This window comes from Meriones unguiculatus, assembly GCF_030254825.1.
Source record: "Meriones unguiculatus strain TT.TT164.6M chromosome Y unlocalized genomic scaffold, Bangor_MerUng_6.1 ChrY_unordered_Scaffold_23, whole genome shotgun sequence".
In the NCBI taxonomy this organism is placed as follows: Eukaryota; Metazoa; Chordata; class Mammalia; order Rodentia; family Muridae; genus Meriones; species Meriones unguiculatus.
Genome location: NW_026843709.1, coordinates 15,394,787 through 15,419,387, shown reverse-complemented (window position 1 = coordinate 15,419,387; position 24,601 = coordinate 15,394,787). Strand labels below are relative to the sequence as shown.

Sequence of the window (24,601 nt, the reverse complement as noted above, 5' to 3'; positions counted from 1 at the left end):
AACATTACAATGGTATTATGACATCACTATTGTGCTATGACATCACAGAGCTATTACAACATCATAAATCTAGGATGACGTCAAAAATGCTATTAGGATATCACAATGGTATTATGACACAAAAATTCATCATGACATCAATGCTATTATGATATGCTATTAAGACATGACTGTGGTATGACATCACAATGAAACTAGGATATCACAATGGAATTTTAATATCACAATGGTGTTTTGACATCACAATTGTCCCATGATATCACAATGCTATTACAACATCACAATTCTATAATGGCATTACAATGCTATTATGATAATACACTGTCATTTTGACATCAAAATTCATTATGTCATCCCAATGCTATTATGACATCACAATGCTGTTTTGAAATGTTATGAAATGAAACTCACAAAGTTGTGGTGACATCAGAATGCTATTGCAACATGATTGTTTTATGATATCAGAATGAAATTATGACATTACAATGATATTATAATTTCCCAAAGGTATGACTTCACACTTAATTTAGGACATCACAATGCTATTATGAGATCACAATGGTATGATGTCATCACAATGCTATGATGATATCTCAAAGTTTTTATCACATCACAATGATATTAGGACATCACATTGCTATGATGACATCAAAAATGTGTCAAGATCTCCCAATGATATTATGACATCACAATGTTATGATGACATTACAATGCTTTTACAACATGATTGTATTATGGCATCACAATGGAATTATGATATTTCAATGCTATTTTGACTTCACAATGGTATAATTTTAAAATTATATTAGGACATCTCAATGCTATGATGACATTAGAATGCTATTATACTATTATGTGTTAGGATTTCACAATACTATTATGACTATACAATGCTAAAATGAAATAGCAATGCTGCTATTAGGACTTCACAATTGTATTATGACATCACCATAGAATTATAAACTAACAACATGATTGTGGTATGAAATCACTCCAGAAGTATAACTTCACAATGTTATTATGACTTCACAACAGTATGACTTTACAAAGATATTAGGACATCACATTTATATGATGACATCACAATGCTATTTTGATATCACCATGCTAATATGACATCACAATGCAATGATTACATCATATCTTATAATATTTCAATGGAATTATGACAGCACGTTGGTATAATGATATTACAAAGTTATTTTATCTTCAAAATGCTTTTTGACATCACAGTGGTATTATGACCTCACAATAGTATTCTGACATCACAATACTATTATGACATCAGAATGGAATTATGACATCACAATGCTATTATGATATGATTGTGGTATGATATCACAATGGAATTTTTACACACCAATGATATAATGACATCACAATGTTATTACAACATCACAATACAATTATGACTTCACAACGATACGATTTTACAATTATATTAGGAAATCTCAATGCTATGATGACATAATAATGCTATTTTGATATCACTATGCTATTATGACATCACAATGCAATGATGACATGATACTATATAGTATAACAATTCAATTATGACATCACAATTGTTTAATGACGTCACAATGTTATTTTATCATCCAAATGCTTTTTGACATCACAATGGTATTGACTTCACAATGGTTTTGTCACTTCACAATATTATGACAACATCACAATAGAATTATGACATGACAATAGTTTCATGATATCACCATGCTATTATGATATTAGAATGCAATGATGACATCAAACTTGTATTATGATATGAAAACTGTATCACATCACAATTCTATGATGAATTACATTGGCGTTATGATATCAAAATTTTATTATGCATTCCCAAAGGTAATATGACCTCACATTATTGTCATGAGATCCCAATGCAATTATAATATCAAAATGATATCACATTACAGAGTTTTTATGAGTTCATAATGTTATTATGACATCACGATGGTATTATTACACCATATTAGTATCATGACTTCCCAATGGTTTTATAATTTAACAATGGTACTATGACATAAAAATGTTATTATGACATTATATTAGTATTATGACATCACAAAGGTATTATGATTTCAGCATGGTATTATAACATCATAATGCCATTATGATATAACAATGTTATTATCTCACTGAAAATTTAAAGAATATGAACTAAACAAAATTGGGACCAGGGCTGGAGAGGTGCCTCAGAGGTTAAGAGAATGGGTTACTCTTACAGAAGTCTTTCTTCAATTCCCAGCAACCAGCAACCACACAGTGGCTCACAACCATCCACAACAACATCTGGTTATCTCTTTTTGCATGTAGGCAGAACACTGCATATACAATATATACATATTATATGTATGTAAAATAAATAAGTAAATAAATTTTGGTACAATATTCTTTAGGAATGTATACAATTCACCCTTGTTCATTCAAATGCGTATTTCTGCCCCCCACTCTCTGATGTCAATCCAGAAATTGCGCTGTGATGCTTATGCTACACATCACCTGTCTCATGCTTGTCCAAATATGCCACCATTTCTTCTCTGTATTTTCAATAAAACAACCAGCTACAATGCTGAGCAATAGAGAGGAATATGGTGGGACATCCTTGTCCATAGTGGGAGGAAGAGGAAGGAATCATGGGAGGAGAGGTGGACAATCAGGAGGAGAGGGTTTGAAACCACGTGGAGAGATGGACCGTACCTATGATATGGTAAAAGCACATAAAATAAGTGAAATCTGAATGGTAGGAATATATGTAGTCTTGGAGGTTTAGGATGAAATAATTATTGCCCAGAAGTGTGTTCTAGGTTAATGAAATAAATCCCAGTCTCTCTGTCATGATTGGTTTAGGAATAACCATTGCTTAACTAAAAGATATTTCAATAGTAAATATTAATAATTATCAACAATATTAATAATTATCAACAGTTAGGTTAGCTAACCTGACTGTACAATAAATGACCACCACCTAATCTAAGTATCCACACCCTTTAAATCATACTTTAATATAATTTGGTGGGGGGAATAAGCTCACAGTAATACAAGCCCAATAACCCAAACTTAAAACTAACCACTCCCAGGTCAATTACTGTCTCTTTAAGAGAAAGTCTTAAACAGGCCCAGGAAGAAAAGACAGCCTATGTGGACAAACCTGAGATTTAACATAACAAAACTGGCTGCTGCTACAGTCTGACAGGAGTAAACACAAACATAGCATCCTTATACTGTGGGTGGCTCAGCTGAGCTCAACTCAGCAGCCATGTCTGGAAAGAAAGGATGGAGGCACACAGACATCTAGACAAAGCTTGGCCTAAAACTGCATTTAAAATTTAAAGAAATGCCATGGCAGATGGTGTCTTAAAACACTTTGGATTTGTTTTATTTGTCATAGTCATGGATCTGTTTGCAATATATTTAATGGTGGTGGCTCTTATGGAGGACTTCTCCAAGAAAGTGCAAGGCGAAAATGGAAAATGGGGAAATCAATCAAGGAATGGAATACTAAGTTACAGACAATAAAGGACACTCTTCCTAATAAAAATAATTATATTAATAATGGCTAAAATTCAAAGTTCTCTGGCTGCAAGATACTTGTCAGCTTTATCTCGTAAGGGTCCACCAATTCACTAAAACATCAAGTGAATTCCGAAAAACAACCAACTGGGCTTTTCTTGTTACAGCGTAACAAATGACCCAATACTTAAAATCTGCTTGTCTCTTTGTTTTATTTTAATTTAAAGGCTTTGTTTTATAATTATATTGATTTGAGAAAAAAAAATATTTGAACAAGTTGATGAAGGCACATGCCTTTACTCCAAAGACAAAGTAAAGAGAAACAGGCAGATCTCTGAGTCACTGATCAGCCAAATTTACGTAATAAAAGCCAGGATGGCAACTCCTGCTCTTTAGCCACTTGCAGATAGTCTAAGATTCAAAATGACAAAATTTTCCTGAAAGTTACCATGTAAGTTCTTTTTTCTTAATGATAGATGTTATGTCCTTACTGTTTTAAAGATTGAATTCACATCAATTTTAGGTTTCCATAAGGAAGGATGATGTCACAATGCTCTAAAAAGGCCAGCCAATCTCAGAAAGTAGGACTTCCACAGAAGAACTGGTACCAAAGGGCATTTTGGCTTAAGAGATATACTCTATTGGTCAATGAAAGGACTCAAAATTAGGCTGGGAGAGAAACATACAAACTGCACACCTGCCATGTGAAAAAAGAAACAAACAAACAAAAAAAACTTTTAAATGCTGACAAAATTAACATGTCATACTGCATTGGAAGCTGACTTATCTTTTCAACATGAGATATTTTAATGAAAGATAAATATTGGTCATGTGTAATGCAAGACAGACACAGGAGGCTTACAGCTGGCAAAGTACACACCAGCCTAATTAAGTAATAAAAACCCAAAAAATTATACTTCATATGTTTAAAAGGCAAAACTGTCAATCCTTTATCAAAAAGGGCACAAAAAGATAGCTAAAATAAATGTCAAAACCCAGATACAAGATCCCTAATCATAACCCTAAACCTATACTATGCTGACATCACAATGCTATATTGGCTTCAAAATGCTATTATGACATCTCAATGGAATTTTGACATCACAATGATAGAATGACATCACAAAGGAATTATGACATCACAATGCTCTGATGGCATCACAATGGGAATATGCTATCACAATGGCTTTATGTCACCAAAATTCTTTGTGATATCCCAAAGCTATTGTGAAGTCAAATGCTATTATGACATGATTGTTTATTGACATCACAAAAGCAAAAGAGTTTTGAGAATCACAATGCTATAATGACATCACAATGTTATTATGAAATCACAATGCCATTATGACCTCAAAATGTGAATATGGCATCACAATGTTGACAATGGTATTATGACATCACAATGCTCTATGGCTTCAAAATGCTATTATGATATCTCAATGCTATTATGACATTACAACGATATGAAATCACAATGCTGTTATATCAGAAAGGATTTATGACAACATAATACTGTTATGACATCACAATGTTATGACATCCCAATGGTATTTAGATTTCACAATGTTATTATGACATCACTATGCCATTATGACATCACAAGGATATTATGACATCAAAATGCTCTTACAATTGTATTGTCTTATGAGATCACAAAGGAATTATGATATTACAATGCTATTATGAGTTCACAAAAATATGATTTTCCAATGATATTAAGACATATCAATGCTATTATGACATTACAATGCTCTTATCACATCAAAATGCTATTATGATATCTCAATGCTATTCCAACATCACAGGGATATTATGACATCATAATACTATTATGAAATTACAATATTATGACATCCCAATGGTATTATGATTTCACAATGTTATTAAGACATCACAATGCTATTATGACTTCACAATGGTATTTCAACATGATTGTGTTATGACATCAAATGGAATTTTGAAATCAAAAAGCTCTTATGACTTCACAATAGTAAGACTTCCCAATGATATTAGAACATCAAATGCTATGATGACATAACAATACTATTATGACATAACAATTGCATCATGAATTCAAGATTCATCATGACTTCCCAATGAAATGACAATGTTTAGGTGCTGATTGGCTGGAAGGGAGAATGATATCATGAAACAGTTGAAAGCCAGTAAGAGTTTACAGCGCCAGTTATTAAAAAAGCCAAGTGGACAGCCTTCTTGAGAGAAAGGCTGAGCGGCCCTACATGCTTCAATCTGGGCAGCTGTAAGCACACAACCTAGAGATGACAGTTCCTATGACCCAGACTCTTAGTTCAGTTAATCTGTCACATATTTCTTTCAAATGGTCATTAATAAAGTCCCTTGTGCCTGACGTGTGAATTTCATATCATCACAGATTCCAATATTAGTTATAAAATGCACAGATATGTCTTCAGTCAGTGAATCATTTACTGGGAAAATGCACACTGGCCAAAGCAACTTTAAAAAAAAAATATTTAATTGGGTCCTTGCTTATATTTTTACAGAGACTATGATGTCACATCAGCAAGCAGACAACTTGTTGTATCCTTTAGCAGAAATGAGAGCTTTTCATACTGAATCAAAAGTGGGAGGTAGAGAGAGGGAGATTGAGAGAGAAAGAAAGAGAAAGAGCCAGAGAGACAGATTCCAAAATAGAGAGATGAAAACCTAGAGAAACAAAGATCTATATTGACAGAGACAGAGAGAATGATATCCATTCTGTCTGGTCACTTTCATTGGATATCAACCTCAAAGCACAACCTCCTACAATGTAATTCCAATAGTAATTATATAACAAGGCCAAACCTATTAAACCTTCCCAAGCATTTCCTCACTTTTGACTAACCTTGTAAATAGATGAGCTTCATGGAGACATTGTAATTCAAATCACCAGGAAGTAGAAGAAGATGGACTTCTAGGCTAAAAGAACATAGTTATCCTGATAGTTTCTCATTCAATACAATGATTAAAGTCCAAGTAAATTCCAAGTTCTAAAGAACAGGACTGAAAAATCTTCTTTGCAGACAATGTGGAATATTTCCATAATGAGTATTATTCAAATGGCTAAGAAAATGACATCATGATATTTTCAGGCAAATAGATGAAACCAGGAAAAATCATCCTGGGTAAAGTAACTAAAATGCAGAAAGAAGGAGGTCTTAGAAGGTCTCCTAATAGTGGGGGATAAAGTTCCAATAGGCCAGCTAGTTGTGACAAAACCAGTCTGCTACTAGGTGGATTGGGTGGCAGTGAATTGAAGACCTCTTGGACCAGGGCATTCAATGGAAATTTTCAAGAAACTGGGGCTGTTGTTACTAAAATATGCTGCTCTCTGCCCTCAACTCTTTGATAATTGACATGTTTTTGGAAACAGAGATGCTTCCTTGTGCATCAAATGTGACTGCATACAAAGAGCCAAGTTCTGATATGCAGAGAGAGAACTAAAAACACACAGCTCTAAATGAAATTCTCTCTCCACTCAGAGCTCTGAGAAGCCTGCAGGAGTGGAGGCAGGAAGAATGTCATAAGTAGGGCAATTGAGGACACAAACAGAACAATGACGTGAGAATCAGGCTTCAGGAAGCTGATGCAGCCAGCCTCGATGAATCCTGATAAGCTAGGGTCAGATGGAAGGGGGAGGAAGACCTCCCTTATGAAGGAACTAGAGAAAGGGCACGGAGCTAGAAGAAGAAGGGTACATGGGACTGCAAGGAGAAGAGGGAGAGGGATGGAGAAGGGATACATATTGAACACTATGTAATAAATAAATATATAAGAAAAACTGATCACGGTGATGAATTATGCAGATGTTCAAGACTGATGGCTTATTCTTGGGGTTGGTACCAGTGTGAAGCAAGGATGAACTCACTTTTCTTTAAGGGAATTGGCACTGAAACTCTGATCATGTTTCTATGAGTATATGAACAACACATACTAAAATTAATGTATTTTCAATGAAAAAATATTTAGTGTGACACATGGGTAGGAAGTTGAACCTGGGAACAAGGGAACGGGAGTGTAATGCATAGTACATGAATTTCCCAAATAACCAACATAAATGAAATGTTCACCACTTTTACAATGACTTTTAACATGGAGAAAAGATTCCACTAAAAGAGGACAGAGTTTGGCTTTGTAAGGCATACTTTCCAGGAACTCATTATGTAGCAGAGAATCCTACCATGAACTAGTGTTTACACAACTACCTCAGACAGCTACCTCAGACATCATGAGCTCAAGTGGCATATCTGAACAAGCAGTCCTGGCAATAACATCACATTAGGAATGTTTGCCTGAAGGACCACTGCAGGAAACACTTCTATTCGTGTGTCTTAGGCATATAACAGGGACATATTTCTCTGTCCTGAAGACCTAGTTTGAACTGTAAACCAAGACAAAGAGAATTGCTCAATCACAACTGAATAGACAGAGTTGCCAATCCAACCAGTTCAGACAAGGCAACCCTGCTCGTAGAGGATAGGCAACACTAGTGTGGAACAGTACCAGCTGTTAAATCCTTTATTGCCCCTCAGGTCTCCTTTTAATTGATCTTTCTCTGTTTCAACCAAACCAGTTCCAAGAACTATCTGGTTTCCTTCTCTTTTCCCTGATATAAAGACTCAATTCCCCAGGGAACCCTAGGCCAGGCCTTCCTATTATATCAATAAGAATATGAAGGTACATTTAGCGAGTAAGCCAGTAAATGCTTAGTTCAATGTCACAATCTAGAAAATTTCAAATCCAAGAATACAGTAGGAAATCATGTTGTCATTTGCTACATTCCTCTTAATCCCACATCACTGTGAAGCTTCACTACTTAGGAAGATGCCCAATTCAATAAATATTAAAGTTTCATTTCCTACCTGACATTGTCAAAGAGTTAAACAGTAGTAAAGGTGTGGGATCTGGATAAAGGGATGAGATAAAGGCTTGTTGGGTTTCACAAGAAAGAGTTAAGTCTGCACAGGATCAGAGATACTGGACCCTGAGGAATGTTTGTTTACTCATCTCAGTAGAAACCTCAAGATTCTCTCAGAAACTGATTGGCTGAGACAGAGAATAATGTCATTAAACATGTTAAAGGCAGTAAGAGTTTCAGAATCCATTTATTAACAGGACCAAGTGAAGAGCATGCTTGAGAGAAAGTCTGAGCAGCCCTACATGCTTTAGTTTGGGCAGCTGAAAACACACAACACAGAGATGACAATTCCTGTGTCCAAGATTCTTAGTTAAGGAAAAGTGTCACATATTTCTTCAAGTGGTCTTTAAGAAAGTCAGCAGTCCTTGACATGTGAGTGTCACATTATCACAGATTCCATTATTATTTGTTAAATGCACAGATATGTCCTCAGTCAGTGAATTATTTACAGGTTAAATGCTCCTTTACCAAGGCAAATCTTTGAACAAAAATTATCTAATTGGGATCTTACTCATAGTTTTACAGAGACCATCCAGGATGTCATGTCGGCAAGCAGTCATCTTGCTATAGTTATTCAGCAGAACTGAGAGCTTTTCATACTGAACCACAAGTGGCAGGCAGAGAGAGGGTAGCAGAGAGAGACAGAGAGAGAGAAAGAGCTAAAGAAACTGATTCAGAAATAGACAGACAGAAACCGACAGAATCAAAGATATAAATTGACCTAGACTGAGAGACGGAGACTCCATTCTGTCTGGTCACTTTTATTATCATATCAACCTCTAAGCACACCCTCCTATAATATAACTCCAAAAGGAATTATATTTTTTAATATTTTTTTTATTTTTATTTTTATTAATTATACTTTATTCATGTTGTTTACCCCCATGTCTCTCCTCCCCTTTCAATCCCACTATCCATCCCCCTTGTCCAGTCATGCCCTTCCCTAAGTCTACTGATAGGGAAGGACTTCCTCTCCTTCCATCTTATCCTAGTTTATAAGATCTCATTAGGAGTGGCTGCATTGTTTTTGTCATGAGATCAATCAGTTCATGTCTGGGGTAGTCCCTGTTCCAATTACTATGGAACCCCCTTGGACTTTGAAATGCCACGTGCTACATTTGTGCAGGGGTTCTAGTTTATCTCCATGCATGGTACTTGGTTCGAGTATGAGTCTCAGGAAAGAATCTTGTGGTCAGATTTTTGGTTCTGTTACTCTCCTTGTGTAGCTCCTTGTCCTCTCCAAATTTTACTACTTCCCTCTTCTTTCATTAGAATCTATGCATTTCTCACAACAGTTGGCCATAATTCTCGGCATCTGCTTTGACAGTCTTCACAGTAGAGCATTACCGAGGCCCTCTGTGGCAAGCTCCTAACATGGTCTCTGTTTTGTCCTTCTTCTGATGTCCTTCCTCTTTTCTTTTGGAATGGATATTGAATATTTTGCCAGAATCCTCCCTCTTGATTATTTTCTTTAGGTGTACAGATTTTAGTAGGTTTATCCTATATTATATGTCTATATGAGTTAGTATATGCTGTGAGTATCTTTCTGATTCTGGGATACCTCACTTCCAGTTCCCACCATTTATCTGCAAATTTCAAGATTTCCTTGTTTTTTATTGATGAGTAATATTCCATTGTTTAGAGGTTAAACAATTTCTGTATCCATTCTTCAGTTGGAGGCCAAATTGGTTGTTTCCAGGTTCTGGTTATTATAAATAAAGCTGCTACAAACATGGTTGAAAAAATGTCCTTATTGTTTACTTGAGCTTCTTTTGGATATATGCCTAGAGGGAGATAGCTGAATCTTGACGAAGCACTTTTCCTAGTTGTCTGATAAAGTGCCAGGTTGATTTTCAGAGTGGTTATACAAGTTTACATTCCCACCAGCAGTGGTAAAAGGTTACACTCCCACCAGCAGTGGAGGATGGTTCCCATTTCTGCACAACCTGTCCAGCATGTGTTGTCACTTGAGTTTTTTATCTTGGCCATTCTGATGGTTGTAAGGTGTGATCTCAGGGATGTTTTGATTTGCATTTTCTTGATCACTAGTGATGTTGAGCATTTCGTTGAGTGTTTCACTGCAATTTAATATTCCTCTATCAAGAACTCTGTTTAGCTCTGTTCCCCTTTTTTAATTGGATTACTTGATTTGTTGCTTTTCATCTTCCTTAGTTCTTTATATATAAAGAATATTAGCCCTCTGTCACAAATAGGCTTCAAAAAGATTCTTTCCCAATGTGTAGGCATTCATTTTGTTTTTATGACAGTGTCCTTTGCATTACAAAACTTTTTCAGTTCCATGAGGTTACATTTACTGATTCTTGCTCTTAGAGCCTGTGCTGTTGGTGTTCTGTTCAGGAAGTTGTCTCCTGTGCCAAAAAGTTCAAGGCTCTTCCCCAATTTTTCTTCTAGCCGATTTAATGTGTCTGGTTTTATGTTGAGGTCTTTGATCCACTTGGAGTGCAGTTTTGTGCAGGGTGATAAGTGTGGATCTATTTGCATTTTTCTACTTGTAAACATTCAGTTAGAAAAGCAGCATTTGTTGAAGATGCTATCATTTTTCCAATGAATGGTCTTGGCATCTTTGTCAAAACTCAGGTGTCCATATGTATGTTGTTTTATTCCTGGGTATCCTATTTAGTTCCGTTGATCCACCCCTCTATTTCTATGCTAGTACCATGCAGTTGTTATTAATGTTTCCCTATACTATAGCTTGAAATCTGGGATAGAGATATCTCCAGATGATATTTTATTGTAGAGGATTATTTTTGCAATTTGGGGTTTCTTGTTTTTCCGTATGAAGTTAAGAATTTTTCTTTAAAATTTTATAAAAAATTGTGTTTGTAATTTGGTGGGAATTGCATTGAATCTGTAGATTGCTTTTGGTAAGATGACCATTTTTACAATATTAAGGCTGCCAAAACATAAGCATGGGAGCTCTTTCTATCTTCTGATATCTTTTTCTAATTTTTTCTTCAGAGACTTGAAATTTTTTTTTTTTCATACAAGTCTTTGACTTGCTTGGTTATGGTCATACCAACCTACTTTATGTCTTTGACCGAATACAAGACCACATCAAAGATATTATTCACTATGACCAAGTTGGCTTGATCCCAGGTATGCAGGTTCAATATATGGAAATGCATCAGTGTGATCCACAATATCAATGGGTATAAAATGAAATCTCAGGGTCATTTTGATTTGCATTTCCCTAATGGTTAATGACTGTGAGCATTTCTTTCAGTATTTCTCATCCATTCGATATTCCTCTATCGAAAATTGGAGCAGTCCTGTTAGGCCACAGAGGAGGGCTTTGCAGCCAGTCCTGAAGATACCTGATAAAACAGGATCAGATGAATGGGGAGGAGGTCCCCCCCATCAGTGGACTTGGAAAGGGGCACGGTGGAGATGAGGGAGGGAGGGAGGGAGGGACTGGGAGGGAATGAGGGATCGGGACACGGCTGGGATACAGAGTTAATAAAATGTAACTGATAAAAAAAATAAAAAAAATACAAAAAAAAAAAAAAGAAAATTCTCTGTTTAGCTCTGTCCCCCAATTTTTTATTAGATTACTTGATTTGTTGCTTTTCAACTTCTTTAGTTCCTTATATATACTGGATATTACTTCTCTGTCACATAGAAGCTTGGAGAAGATTTTCTTCCCAATCTGTAGGCATTAGTTTTGTTTTGATGACAGTGTCCTTTGCTTTACAGAAACATTTCAGTATCTTTAGTTTCCATTTCTTGATTATTTCTTGCTTTTAGAGCCTGTGCTGGTGATGTTTTGTTCAGGAAGTTGTTTCCTGTACCAATAAGTTCAAGACTCTTCCCCAGTTTTTCTTCTAACTAATTTAATTTGTCTGGTTTTATGTTAAGGTATTTGATCCACTTGGACTTATGTTTGTTCAGGGTGATAAATATGGATCTATTTGCATTTTTTCTACATGTACACATCTAGCTAGACCAGCACCATTTGTTGAATATGCTATCTTTTTTTCCATTATATGATTTTGATATCTTTGTCAAAACTCAGGTATCCATAAGTGTGAGGATTTATTTCTGGGTCTTCTCTTCAGTTCTGTTGATCCACCATTCTGTTTCTTTGCCAGTATTGTGGAGTTTTTATTAATGTTGCTCTATAGTACACCTTGAGATCAAGGATGGAGATACCTCCAGAAGATTTTTTATTGTGGAGCATTGTTTTAGCAATTCTGGGTTTCTTGTTTTTCCATATGAAGTTGGTAATTTTTATTTCAATGTCTGTAAAATATTGTGTTGGTAATTTGATGGGAATTGCATTGAGTCTGTAGATTGCTTTTCATAAGATGACAATTTTTCAAATGTTAATCCTGCAAAGCCATGAGCATGGGAGATCTTTCCATCTTCTGATATCTTCTTCTAATTCTTTCTTCAGAGATTTGAAATTTTTTTCATACAAGTCTTTGACTTCCTTGGTTAGGATTTCACCAATGTATGTTATGTATTTTGTGGCTTTTGTTAAGTGTGTTATTTCCCTTATTTTAAGTGCTTCTCTGCCATTCAGTATTCCTCTACAGAGAATTCTCTGTTTAGCTCTGTTCCCAATTTTTTAATTAGATTACTTTGTTTGCTCCTTTTTAGCTTCTTTAGTTCTTTATATATACTGGATATTAGCCCTCTATGACAGAGTGGCTTGTTCAACGTACTTTCCAATCTGTAGCATTTGTTTTGTTTTGATGATGGTGTCCTTTACTTTACAGAAGCTTTTCAGTTTCATAATGTCCCATTTATTGATACTTGCTCTCAGAGCCTGTGCTGTTGGTGTTCTGTTCAGGAAGTTGTCTCATGTACCCATGAGTTCTAGGATCTTCTTCTCTTTTTCTTCTAACTAAATAATGTGTCTGGTTTCATGTTGAATTCTTTGATCCACTTCAACTTTAGGTTTGTACAGGATGATAAGTATGGATCTATTTGCATTTTTCTACATGTAGACATCCACTTAGACCAGCACCATATCTGAAGATGCTGTCTTTTTTCCATTGTATGGTTTTGGCATCTGTGTCAAACCTCAGGTGTCCATAATTGTGGGGGTACATTTCTGGGTCTTCTGTTTGACTCCACTGATCCACCCCTCTGTTTCTATACCAGCACCATTAAGGTATTATTAATGATGGTCTATAGTACAGCTTGATCAGGGATGGAGATAGTGCCAGAAGATCTTTTATTGTGTAGAATTTTTTTTTTTTAAGAATTCTGGCTTTCTTGTTATTCCATTTGAAGATGACAATTTTTCTTTCAACTTCTATAAATAATTGTGTTGTTAATTTGATGAGAATTGCCTTGAATGTGTAGATTGCTTTTGGTAAGATGACCAATTTTACTATGTTAATCCTGCCAAGCCATGAGCATGGGAGAACTTTCAAACTTCTGATATCTTCTTCTAATTCTTTCTTCAGAGACTTGAATTTTTTTCCTACAAGTCTTTGACTTGCTTGGTCACGATTACTCCAAAGTTCTTTATGTCATTTGTGGCTATTGGGGAGGGTGTTCTTTCCCTAATTTTATTCTCATTCCTTTTGTCTTTTGCATACAGGAGGGCTACTGATTTTTTTTTTTTTTTTTTTTTTTTTTTTTTTTTTTAGTTAATTTTGTATTCAACCACTTCGCTGAATGATTTTATGGCTATAGGAATTCCCTGGTAGAAATTTGGAGGTCAATCATGTATACTATTATATCATCTGCAAATAGTGGTAATTTGATTTCTTTCTTTCCAATTTGTGTTCCAATGATCTTCTTCAACAGTCCTATTGCTATAGCAAGAACTTCCAGAACTATGCTGAAGAGATATGGAGCGAGTGGGAGCCTTGCCTTGTCCCTGATTTCAGGGGGATTGCTTTAAGTTTCTTTCCATTTACTTTGGTGTTGGCTATAGGCTTTCTGTATATTGCCTTTACTATGTTTAGATATGTGCCTTGTATCCCTGATCTCTCCAGTACGCTAAACATGAATGCAGGTTGGATTTTCTCAAATGTATTTCAGCATCTAAGGAGATTATCATGTTTTTCTATTTTTTCTATCTCTTTGTTAATATGGTGGATCACGTTGATGGATTACTGTATATTGAACCACCCCTGCATACCTGCAATGAAGCCTACTTGGTTATAGTGGATGATATTTTGGTGTGTTCTTGTATTTGGTTTGCAAGTATTTTCTTGAGTATTTTTGCATCAATATTCATGGGGGAGATTGGCCTGAAATTCTCTTTCTTTGTTAGGCCTTTGTAAGGCTTAGGTACCAAGGTGACTGTGGTTTCAGAGAATGAGTTTGGTATTGTTCCTTCTCCTTCTATTTTGTGGAATATTTTGAAGAGAAATGGAGTTAGCTCTTCTTTGAAGGTCTGGTAGAACTCTGCGCTGAAAACATTTGGCCCTGGATTTTTTTGGATTGGAGACTTTCGATGACCACTTCTATTTCCTTAGGGGTTATAGGACTCTCTAATTGATTTAACTGGTATTGATTTAGCTTTGGTAAGTGGAACCAAAAAAGAAAATTGTCCATTTTTTTTAGAGTTTCAAATTTTATGTCATATAGACTTTTGAAGTAAATCCTAATGATTGTTTAGATTTCTTCAGTGTCTGTAGTTATGCCCCCCTTTTCATTTCTGATTTTCTTGATTTGGATGGTGTCTCTCTGCCTTTTAGTTAGATTGGCTAACTGTCTATTTGTTGATTTTTCCAAAGAATCAGATCTTGGTTTCATTGTTTCTTCAATTGTTTTATTTGTTTCTAATTGATTGATTTCAGCCCTGAGTTTGATCACTTAAAGCTGTCTACTCCTTTTTGGTGTGTCTGCTTCTTCTTTTTCTAGTGTTTTAGGTGAGCCATTAAGTTGCTTAAATGAGCTGTCTCCAGTTTCTTCTTGAAGGCACTTAATGTTATGAACTTTCTTCATAACACTTCTTTCATTTTGTCCCATAAGTTTGGCTATGTGTTGCCTTTATTTTCATTGAATTTTAGGAAGTCTTTAATTTCTTTATTTATTTCTTCCCTGACCCAGCTGTCATTTAGTAGCAAGTTGTTCAGTTTCCATGTGTGTATAGGCATTTTGCTATGTCTATTGTTTTTGAGGTCCAGCTTTATTCTCTGGAGATCAGATAGGATACAAGGGATTATTTCAAACTTCTTATATCTGTTTAGGTTTGCTTTTTGACCACTATATGATTTATTTTGGAGAAGATTCCATGAGGTGCTTAGAAGAAGGTAAATTCTTTTGTGTTTGGGTGTAACATTCAGTAAATGTCTATTTGATTCATGACCTCTGTTAGAGACATTGTTTCTTTGTTTAATGTGTGTTTTCTTTACCTGTCCTTTGTTGACAGTGGGGTGTTGAAGTTTCCCTGTATTCCCTGTATTAATGTGTGGGGATCTATGTGTGGTTTAAGTTTTATCAATGTTTCTTTTACAAAAGTGGGTACCCATTTATTTTGGGTATAGATGTTCAGGATTGTAATGTCTTCCTGGTGGAATTTTCCCTTGATGAATATGAAGTGTCCTTCCCATCTCTTTTTGTTAAATTTGGTTGAAAGTCTATTTTATCAGATATTAGAATGGCTTCTCCTGCTTGCTACTTGGGTCCATTTGCTTGGAAAATCATCTTCCAGAGCTTTACCCTCAGTTAATGTCTATCTTTTTTACTTAGGTGTGTTTCTTTTATGCAACAGATTGCTTGGTCTTGTTTACACATCCATTCTGTTATTTTGTGTATTTTTATTGGAGAATTGAGTCAATTGATGTTGAGAGAGATTAATGACCAATGGCTATTAGATCCTTTGATTTTGATGTTGGCTGTGGTCAAAAGTTTGTGTTGCTTGGTTGCCTTTTGTTTTACTATTTTAAGGTTAATTATTTCCTGTGTTTTCTTGAAAGTAGCTAGTTTTCTTGGGTTGTATTTTTTCTTCTAGTGTCTTCTGTAATGCTGGATTTGTGTGTAGATATTGTTGAAATTTGTTTCTGTCACTGAATATCTTGTTTTCTCCAACTACAAGGACTGAGATTTTTGCTGGGTATAGTAGCCTTGGCTGACATCTGTGTTATGTTCGGGCCTACTTGATATTTGTCCAGGACCTTCTGGCTTTCACAGACTTTGTTTAGAAGTCAGGTGTGATTCTGATGTGTTTGCCATTATATGTTACTTTGCTTTATCTCCTTGCAGCTTTTAGTATTTTTGTTGTTGTTGTTCTGTATATGTAATGATTTGATTATTATGTGGCAGTAGGATTTTCTCTTCTGGTCTAATTTATTGGGTGTTCTGTAGGCCTCTTGTATTCTTATTGGACTTTCCTTTAAGTTGGAGAAATTTTCTTCAATGATTTTGTTGAAAATATTTTCTGGGCCTTGGAGCAGGTAATCTTCTTTTTCTACTATTCCTATTATTCTTACGTTTTGTCTTTTTATTATGTCTTCAATTTCTTGGATGGCCTGTAATGGTAATTTTTATTTAATATTTTATTTAATATTTTCTTTGACAGAAACATTGATTTCTTCCATTCTATCTTTCACACCTGAGGTTCTTTCTTCCATCTCTTGTAGCCTATTGCTTAAGATTACCTCTGTAGTTCCTCTTTTCTTCCCTAAGTAATTTCTCTCCACAAATTCCTCTATTTGTGTTTTCTTTAATTTCTGCAAAAAAAAAATAGGGAATGATTTATGAATTCGCATGTCATTCTTGCACAGGTGCCATGCTAATCGTCTCTGTATCATTCCAATTTTAGTATATATGCTGCTGAAGTTAGCAACACATATTCCATACAAGTGTTCATTAATAAAGTCACATTTCCTTTATTTGTGAGATTCACATTATCAGAGATTCCATTATTATTTGTTAAATGCACAGATATGGCCTAGTCGGTGAAATATTTTCTGTGAAAATGCTCCCTGACCAAGGCAAATCTTTGAATCAAAAGCATTTAATTAGGAACTTGCTTATATTGTTACAGAGACCATCAGGATGTCATGTCTGCAAGCAGTCATCTTGTTGTAGTCCCTCACCAAAACTGATAGCTTTTCATAGTGAACCAAAAGTGGCAGGCAGAGAGAGGGAGACTGAAAGACACACAGAGAGGTAGAGAGACATATTCAGAAATAGAGACCAAGAACAATAGAAAAAAAGAAATAAAGTGACAAAGACTGAGAGACAGAGACTCCATTCTGTCTGGTCAGTTTCATTGGCCTATCAACCTCAAAGCGCACCCTCCTTTACTATAAATCCAAAAGGAAATATATATATATATAATATTTTTATTTTAATTTATTAATTACATTCATTAACCTTGTATTACCCATTACCACCTCTTCCCAATCCCACCTTCACTCCCCCTTCTCCAATCATGCCCCTCCCGAAGTCCAATGATAGGGTAGTTCTTGCTCTCCATCCTTCTGATCCTAGTCTATCAGATATCATCAGGGGTGGCTACATTGTCTTCCTCTGTGGCATGTTAATGCTGCTACCTCATCAGGGTAAAGTTTTTAAAGAACAGGCCAATCAGTTTATGTTAGAAGTAGTCCCTGTTCCCATTACTATGGAATCAGCTTTGACACTGAACTGCCATGGGCTACATCTGTGCAGGATTTGTAGGTTATCTCCATTTATGATACATGGCTGGAATATGAGTCTCAGGAAAGACCCCTGTGCTCAGATTTTTGGTTCTGTTCCTTTCCTTGTAGAGCTCCTGTCCTCTCCAGATCTTAATACTTCCCACTTCTTTCCTTAGATTCTATGCACTTTGTCCAACAAATGGCCTTAAGTGTCAGCATCTTCTTTGATAATCTGCAGGGCAGAACCTTTCAGAGACCCTCTGTCTCAGGCTCCTAATTTGTTCTCTTTTTTCTCCCCCCCCCTTTTTTTGATGTCCATCCTCTTTGCATTTCATGATGGGGATTGAACATTTTAGCCAGAGTCCTCCCTCTTGATTAGTTTCTTTAGGTGTACAGATTTCTTAGATTTATCCTATATTATATGTCTATGTGAGAGAGTATGTACCGTGTGTGTCTTTCTGCTTCTGGGATAGCTCACTCAGGATGATCTTTCCCACTTTCCATCACCAACCTGCGAATTTATTGATTTCCTTGTTTTTTTTCTTATTGTTGAGTAATATTCCATTATGTAAATACACCACAATTTCTGTATTCATTCTTCAGTTGTGGGGAGAGGGAGAATCTGTGTTGTTTCCAGGTTCTGGCTATTACAAATAAAGTTGCTACAAATATGGTTGGGCAAATGTCCTTATTGTATGTTTCAGCCTCATTTGGTTATATATCTAGGAATGGTATAGCTGGATCTTAAGGAAGTGCTATTCCTAGTTGTCTGAAAAAGTGCTGATTGATTTACTTAGTGGTTGTAAGAGTTTACATTTCCAGTAGCAGTGGAGGAGGTTTCCCCTTTTCCCACAACTTCTCCAGCGTGTGTTGTCACTTGAGTTTTTGATCTTGGACAATCTGATGGGCGTAAGGTAAAATCTCATTGTCATTTTGACTAGCATTTCCCTGATGTCTAATGACTTTGAGAATTTCTTTAAGTGTTTTTCTGCCTTTTGATATTCCTCTATCAAGAACTCTGTTTAGCTCTGTTCCCCGTTTTTTAATTGGATTACTTGACTTGTTGCTTTTCAACTTCTTTAGTTTGTTATATATACTGGATATTAGTCCTCTGTCACATAAAGGCTCAGTGAAGATTCTTTCTCAATCTGTAGGTATTCGTTTGTTTGTAGGTATTTGTTTATTTGTCTGTAGTTTATTCATTCGTGTTTTGATGACCGTATCCTTTGCTTTACAAAAGCTCTTCATTTTCATGAGGTCCCATTTATTGATTGTTGCTCTTAGAGCCTGTGCTGTTGTTGTTCTGTTCAGGAAGATTTCTCCTGTGCCAATGAGTTCAAGGCTCTATCCCACTTTTTCTTCTAACTGATTTAATGTATCTGGTTTTATGTTGAGTGTGTGATCCACTTGGACTTTAGTTTTGTGCTGGGTGAAAGTAAGCATATATTTGCTTTTTTCTACATGTAGGCACTCAGTTAAACCAGCACCATATGTTGAAGATGCTATCTCTTTTTGATTGTATGGTTATGGTTTCTTTGTCAAAAATGAGGTGTGCATATTGTGGGGGTTTATTTCGGGGTTCTCTTCAGTTACATAGATCCACTCCTCTCTTTCTCTGCCAATACCATGCAGTTTTTATTACTGTTGCTCTATGTACAGCTTGAGAATAGGGATAAAGATACCTTCAAAATATCTTTTATTGTAGAAGATTGTTTTAGCAATTCTGGGTTTTGTCTTTTTCCATATGAAGACAAGAATTTTTCTTTTAAAGTCTGTAAAGAATTAGTTTGGTAATTTGATGGGAATTTCCTTGAATGTGTAAATTGCTTTTGGTAAGATGGCCATTTTTACTATGGTAATCCTGCCATGTTATGAGCATGGGAAATCTTTACATCTTCTGATATCTTCTAATTATTTCTTTTGAGTCTTGAAATTTTTTCATACAAGTCTTTGACCTGATTGGTTAGTATTATCACACCATACTTTATGCCTTTTAGTGAATAGAAGAACACATCACAGATATCATCCACTATGATATCGTAGGCTCCATGCCATGTATACAGGGGTGATTCAATATAGGGAAATCCATCATTGTGATCCACCATTATTAACAAACTGAAAGAAAAAAAAAAAAAACACATGATAATCTCCTTAGATACTGAAAAAAAAAAACAACACTTGACGAATCCATCTTCCTTTCATGCTTAAAGTATTGGAGAGATCAGGGATACAAGGCACATATATAAGTATAGTAAAGGCAATATAAAGCAAGCCTATAGCCAACATCAAACTAAACAAAGAGAAATTTAAAACAATCCCACTGAAATCAGGAACAAGGCAAGGCTGCACACTCTCTCCATATTTCTTTGACATAGTTCTGGAAATCTTTGCTAGAACAATAAGAAAATTGCAATAGATCAATGGGATAGAAATTAGAATGGAAGAATCCAAAGTATCACTGTTTGCTGATGGTATGATAGTATACCTAAGTGACCCCAAAAATTCTACCAGGAAATTCCTACAGCTGATAAACATCTTCAGCAATGTGGCTGGTTACAAAATTAACTCAAAAACATCAGTAGTTTCCTGTATAAAAAATACAAAATGGCAGAGAAAGAAATTAGGGAAACAAAAGTTATTATATTATCTATCATGGCCATAACTCCTAACCCTTCCCAGACATTTCCTCACTGAGGACTCACTGAAAATAGATTAGCTTCTAGGGGACATTGCAATTCAAACCACAAGAAAGTGGAATAACATGAAGGGACATCTAGGCTAAAAGAACATAGTAATCCTGAAGTTTCTCATTCAATACAATGATTAAAAGCCCAACAACCTCCGAAGACTGAAGAACAGGCCTGACAATCTCCTTTGGAAAATGTGGAATATTTCCATAATGGAGAATTATTCAACTAAGAAAATGACTTCACGATATTTTCAGGCAAATGGATGGAACCAGAAAAATCCATTCTGGGTGAAGTAAATAAAATACACAAAGGCAAATATGGTATGTATTCACATATTAGGAGGTCTCCTAATATTGGGGGATAAAGTTCCAATAGGCCATCTATTGTGATGCTACCAGTGTTCTACTATGGGGATTGGGTGGCAGTTAATTGAGTTATTGGGCCAGGGCAACCTACAGAAAATTTCACAAAAACCCAACTGTTGTTACTAAAATGTGCTGCTCTCTGCCCTCAACTAATAGATCAACACCAAGGCCTTGGGTCCACGGAGATGCTTCTTTCTGCATCATACGAGATCAACTACAGAGACCCACAGTCCCATATAGTAAAGAAAGAGACACCTTAAAACACCCAGCTCTCTCTCCCCTCAGAGCTCTGGGAAGCCTGTAGGAAAGGAGGCATATAGAGTGTCATAAATAGAGGTAATTGAGGACACAAGGAGAACAATGCCCTGAAAATCAGGCTGCAGAAGATAATGATGAAGCCATCCTTGATAAGCCCTGATGAGCTAGGGTCAGATAGAAGGGGGAGGAGGACCACCCCTATCTGGGAAATTAGAGAAAAGCATAGCTGTAGAAGAAGGACCCTGGGTGGGACTGGAAGGAGAAGACTGATGGGGCAGAAGAGAGGATACAAAGTGAACAAATCACAATAAATAAGTACAGAAGAAAAACTGTGATCAAGATGATGAAGTATAAAACTCTTTAGGACTGATAGTTTCTTCTTGGTGGTGCCAAATTTTGGCAAGGATGAACTCAGTTTTCTTTAAGGGACTTGGCACTGAGACACTGATCACGTTCCACTGAGTAGATGAACAACACAGACTTCAATTGATGTATTTTATTTTTTTTTATTTTTTCTTATCAGTTACATTTTATTAATTCTGTATCCCAGCCATGTCCTGAACCCTCATTCCCTCCCAGGCCCTCCCTCCCTCCCTCATCTCCACCGTGCCCCTTTCCAAATCCACTGATGGGGGGTACCTCCTCCCCATTCATCTGATCCTGTTTTATCAGGTATCTTCAGGACTGGCTGTAAAGCCCTCCTCTGTGGCCTAACAGGACTGCTCCTACTTAGGGGGTGGGGAGGCCAAAGAGCCAGTCATTGAGTTCCTGTTAGAAATAGTCCTTGTTCCCCTCACTTTGGGAAACCAATTGGTTACTGAGCTACCACAGGCTACATCTGAGCAGAGGTTCTAGGTTATATCCATACATGGTCCTTGGTTGAATGTCAGTCTCAGAAAAGACCCTGTGCCCAGATATATTTGGTCCTTGTGGAACTCTTATCCTTTCCCCATCAGACTAACTCCCCTTCTTTCTTATGATTCCCTGTACTCTGCCAAAGGTTTGGTCATGAGTCTTTGCTTTGAAAACGCTGCTAGTTAGAGTCTTTTAGATGCACTCAGTAGACTCCTGTCATATGTTCAATGCATATCCGATCTGTCTTTCTAAACGAGGATTCATCATCTTACCCAATGTCCGCTCTCTTGATTATCTTTTTTAGGTGTATAGATTTCCTTATGTTTATCATATCTTATAGGTCTATATAAGTAAGTATATACCGTGTTTGTCTTTCTCCTTCTGGGATATTTCACTCAGAATGATCTTTTCTAGATCCCACCATTTGCCTGCAAATTTCATGATTTCCTCCTTTTTGATTGCTGAGTAGTATTCCATTGTGTAGAAATACCACAATTTCTGTACCCTTTCTTCCATTGATGGACATCTGGGTTGTTTCCAGGTTCTGGCTATTACAAATAAAGCTGCTATAAACATGGTTGAGCAAATATCCCTTTGGTGTACTTGAGCAAACTTTGAGTATATACCTAGCAGTGCTATAGCTGGGTCTTGAGGAAGCACTATTCCTAATTGTCTTAGAAAGTGCCAGATAGCTTTTCAGAGTGGTTGTACCAGTTTGTATTCCCACCAGCAGTGGAGGTAGGCTCCCCTTTCTCCACAACCTCTCCAGCATTTGTCAAAACTTGAGTTTTTCGTCTTGGCCATTTTGTTGGGTGTAAGGTGATATCTCAGGGTTCTTTTGATTTGCATTTCCCTGATGGCTAATGAGGATGAGAATTTCTTTAAGTGTTTCTCTGCCATTCGATATTCCTCTGTTGAGAATTCTCTGTTTAGCTCTGTTCCCCATTTTTTAAGTGGATTACTTGGTTTGTTGCTTTTCAGCTTCTTTAATTCTTGTATATACTGGATATGAGTCCTCTGTCAGATAAAGGATTAGTGAAGATTCTTTCCCAATCTGTAGGCAGTCATTTTGTTTTATGATGGTGTCCTTTGCTTTACAGAAGCTTTTCAGTTTCATGAGGTCCCATTTATTGATTGTTGCTCTTAAAGCCTGTGCTGTTGGTGTTCTGTTCAGGAAGTTGTCTCATGTGCGAATGAGTTCTAGGCGGTTCCCCAATTTTTTTTCCAATTGTTTTAGAGTATCAGGTTTTCTGTTGAGGTCCTTGATCCACTTTGATTTTAGTTTTGTGCAGGGTGATAAATATGGATCTATTTTCATTTTTCTGCATGTAGACATCCAGTTGGTCCAGCACCATTTGTTGAAGATGCTGTCTTTTTTCCATTGAATAGATTTGGCTTTTTTGTCAAATATCGAGTATTCATATGTGTGTGGGTTTATTTCTGGGTCTTCTATGTGGTTCCATTGATCCTCCTTTTCTGTTTCTATGTCAATACCATGCAGTTTTTATTACTGTTGCCCTGTAGTACAGCTTGAGGTCAGAGATGAAGATACCTCCAGATGATCTGTTGTTATACAGGATCATTTTGGAGATTCTGGGTTTTTTGTTTCTCCATATGAAGCTGAGAATCTTTTTTTCAAGGTCTGTAAAGTATTGAGATGGTATTTTGAGGAATTGCATTGAATCTGTAGATTGTTTTGGCAGGGTGGCCATTTTCACAATGTTAATGCTACCAATCCATGAGCATGGGAGATCTTTCCATCTTCTGATATCTTCTTCGATTTCTTCCTGCAGAGACTTGAAGTTTTTCTCAAACAGGTCTTTCACTTGCTTGGTTAGAGTCACAGCAAGGTACTTTATATTATTATTGGCTACTGTGAAGGGTGTTGTTTCCCTAACTTCTTTCTCAGCCTTTTTGTCTTTGGTATATAGGAGGGCTTCTGATTTTTTGGAGTTGATTTGGTATCCTGCCACTTTACTGAAGGTGTTTATCAGCTGAAGGAGTTCTCTGGTTGAATTTTTGGGGTCGCTCATGAATACTATGATATCATCTGCAAGTAGTGACATTTTGACCTCGTTCTTCCTCATTTGTAGCCCCTTAATCTCCTTTATTTGTCTTATTGCACTGGGTAGGACTTCAAGTACTATGTTGAAGAGATATGGAGACCATGGGCAGCCTTGTCTTGTCCCTGATTTCAGTGGGATTGATTTAAGTTTCTCTCCATTGAGTTTCCTGTTAGCTATAGGCTTGCTGTATATTGCCTTTACTATGTTTAGGTATGTGCCTTGTATCCCTGATCTCTCCAAGACTTTAAACATGAATGAGTGTTGGACTTTGTCAAATGCTTTTTCAGCATCTAAGGAGATGATCATGTGGTTTTTCTCCTTCAGTTTGTTTATGTGGTGGACTACA

At 36.3% G+C, this 24,601-nt stretch overlaps 1 non-coding gene across 1 annotated transcript; it reads right to left on the bottom strand.

Annotated features, from left to right (window-relative positions):
- Positions 1 to 17,115: 17,115 nt before the first annotated feature.
- LOC132651699 (U6 spliceosomal RNA) lies at positions 17,116 to 17,222 on the bottom strand. Its single transcript, XR_009589282.1, has one exon. It is a non-coding gene; the product is annotated as a U6 spliceosomal RNA (small nuclear RNA).
- Between the last annotated feature and the right edge of the window lie 7,379 nt (positions 17,223 to 24,601).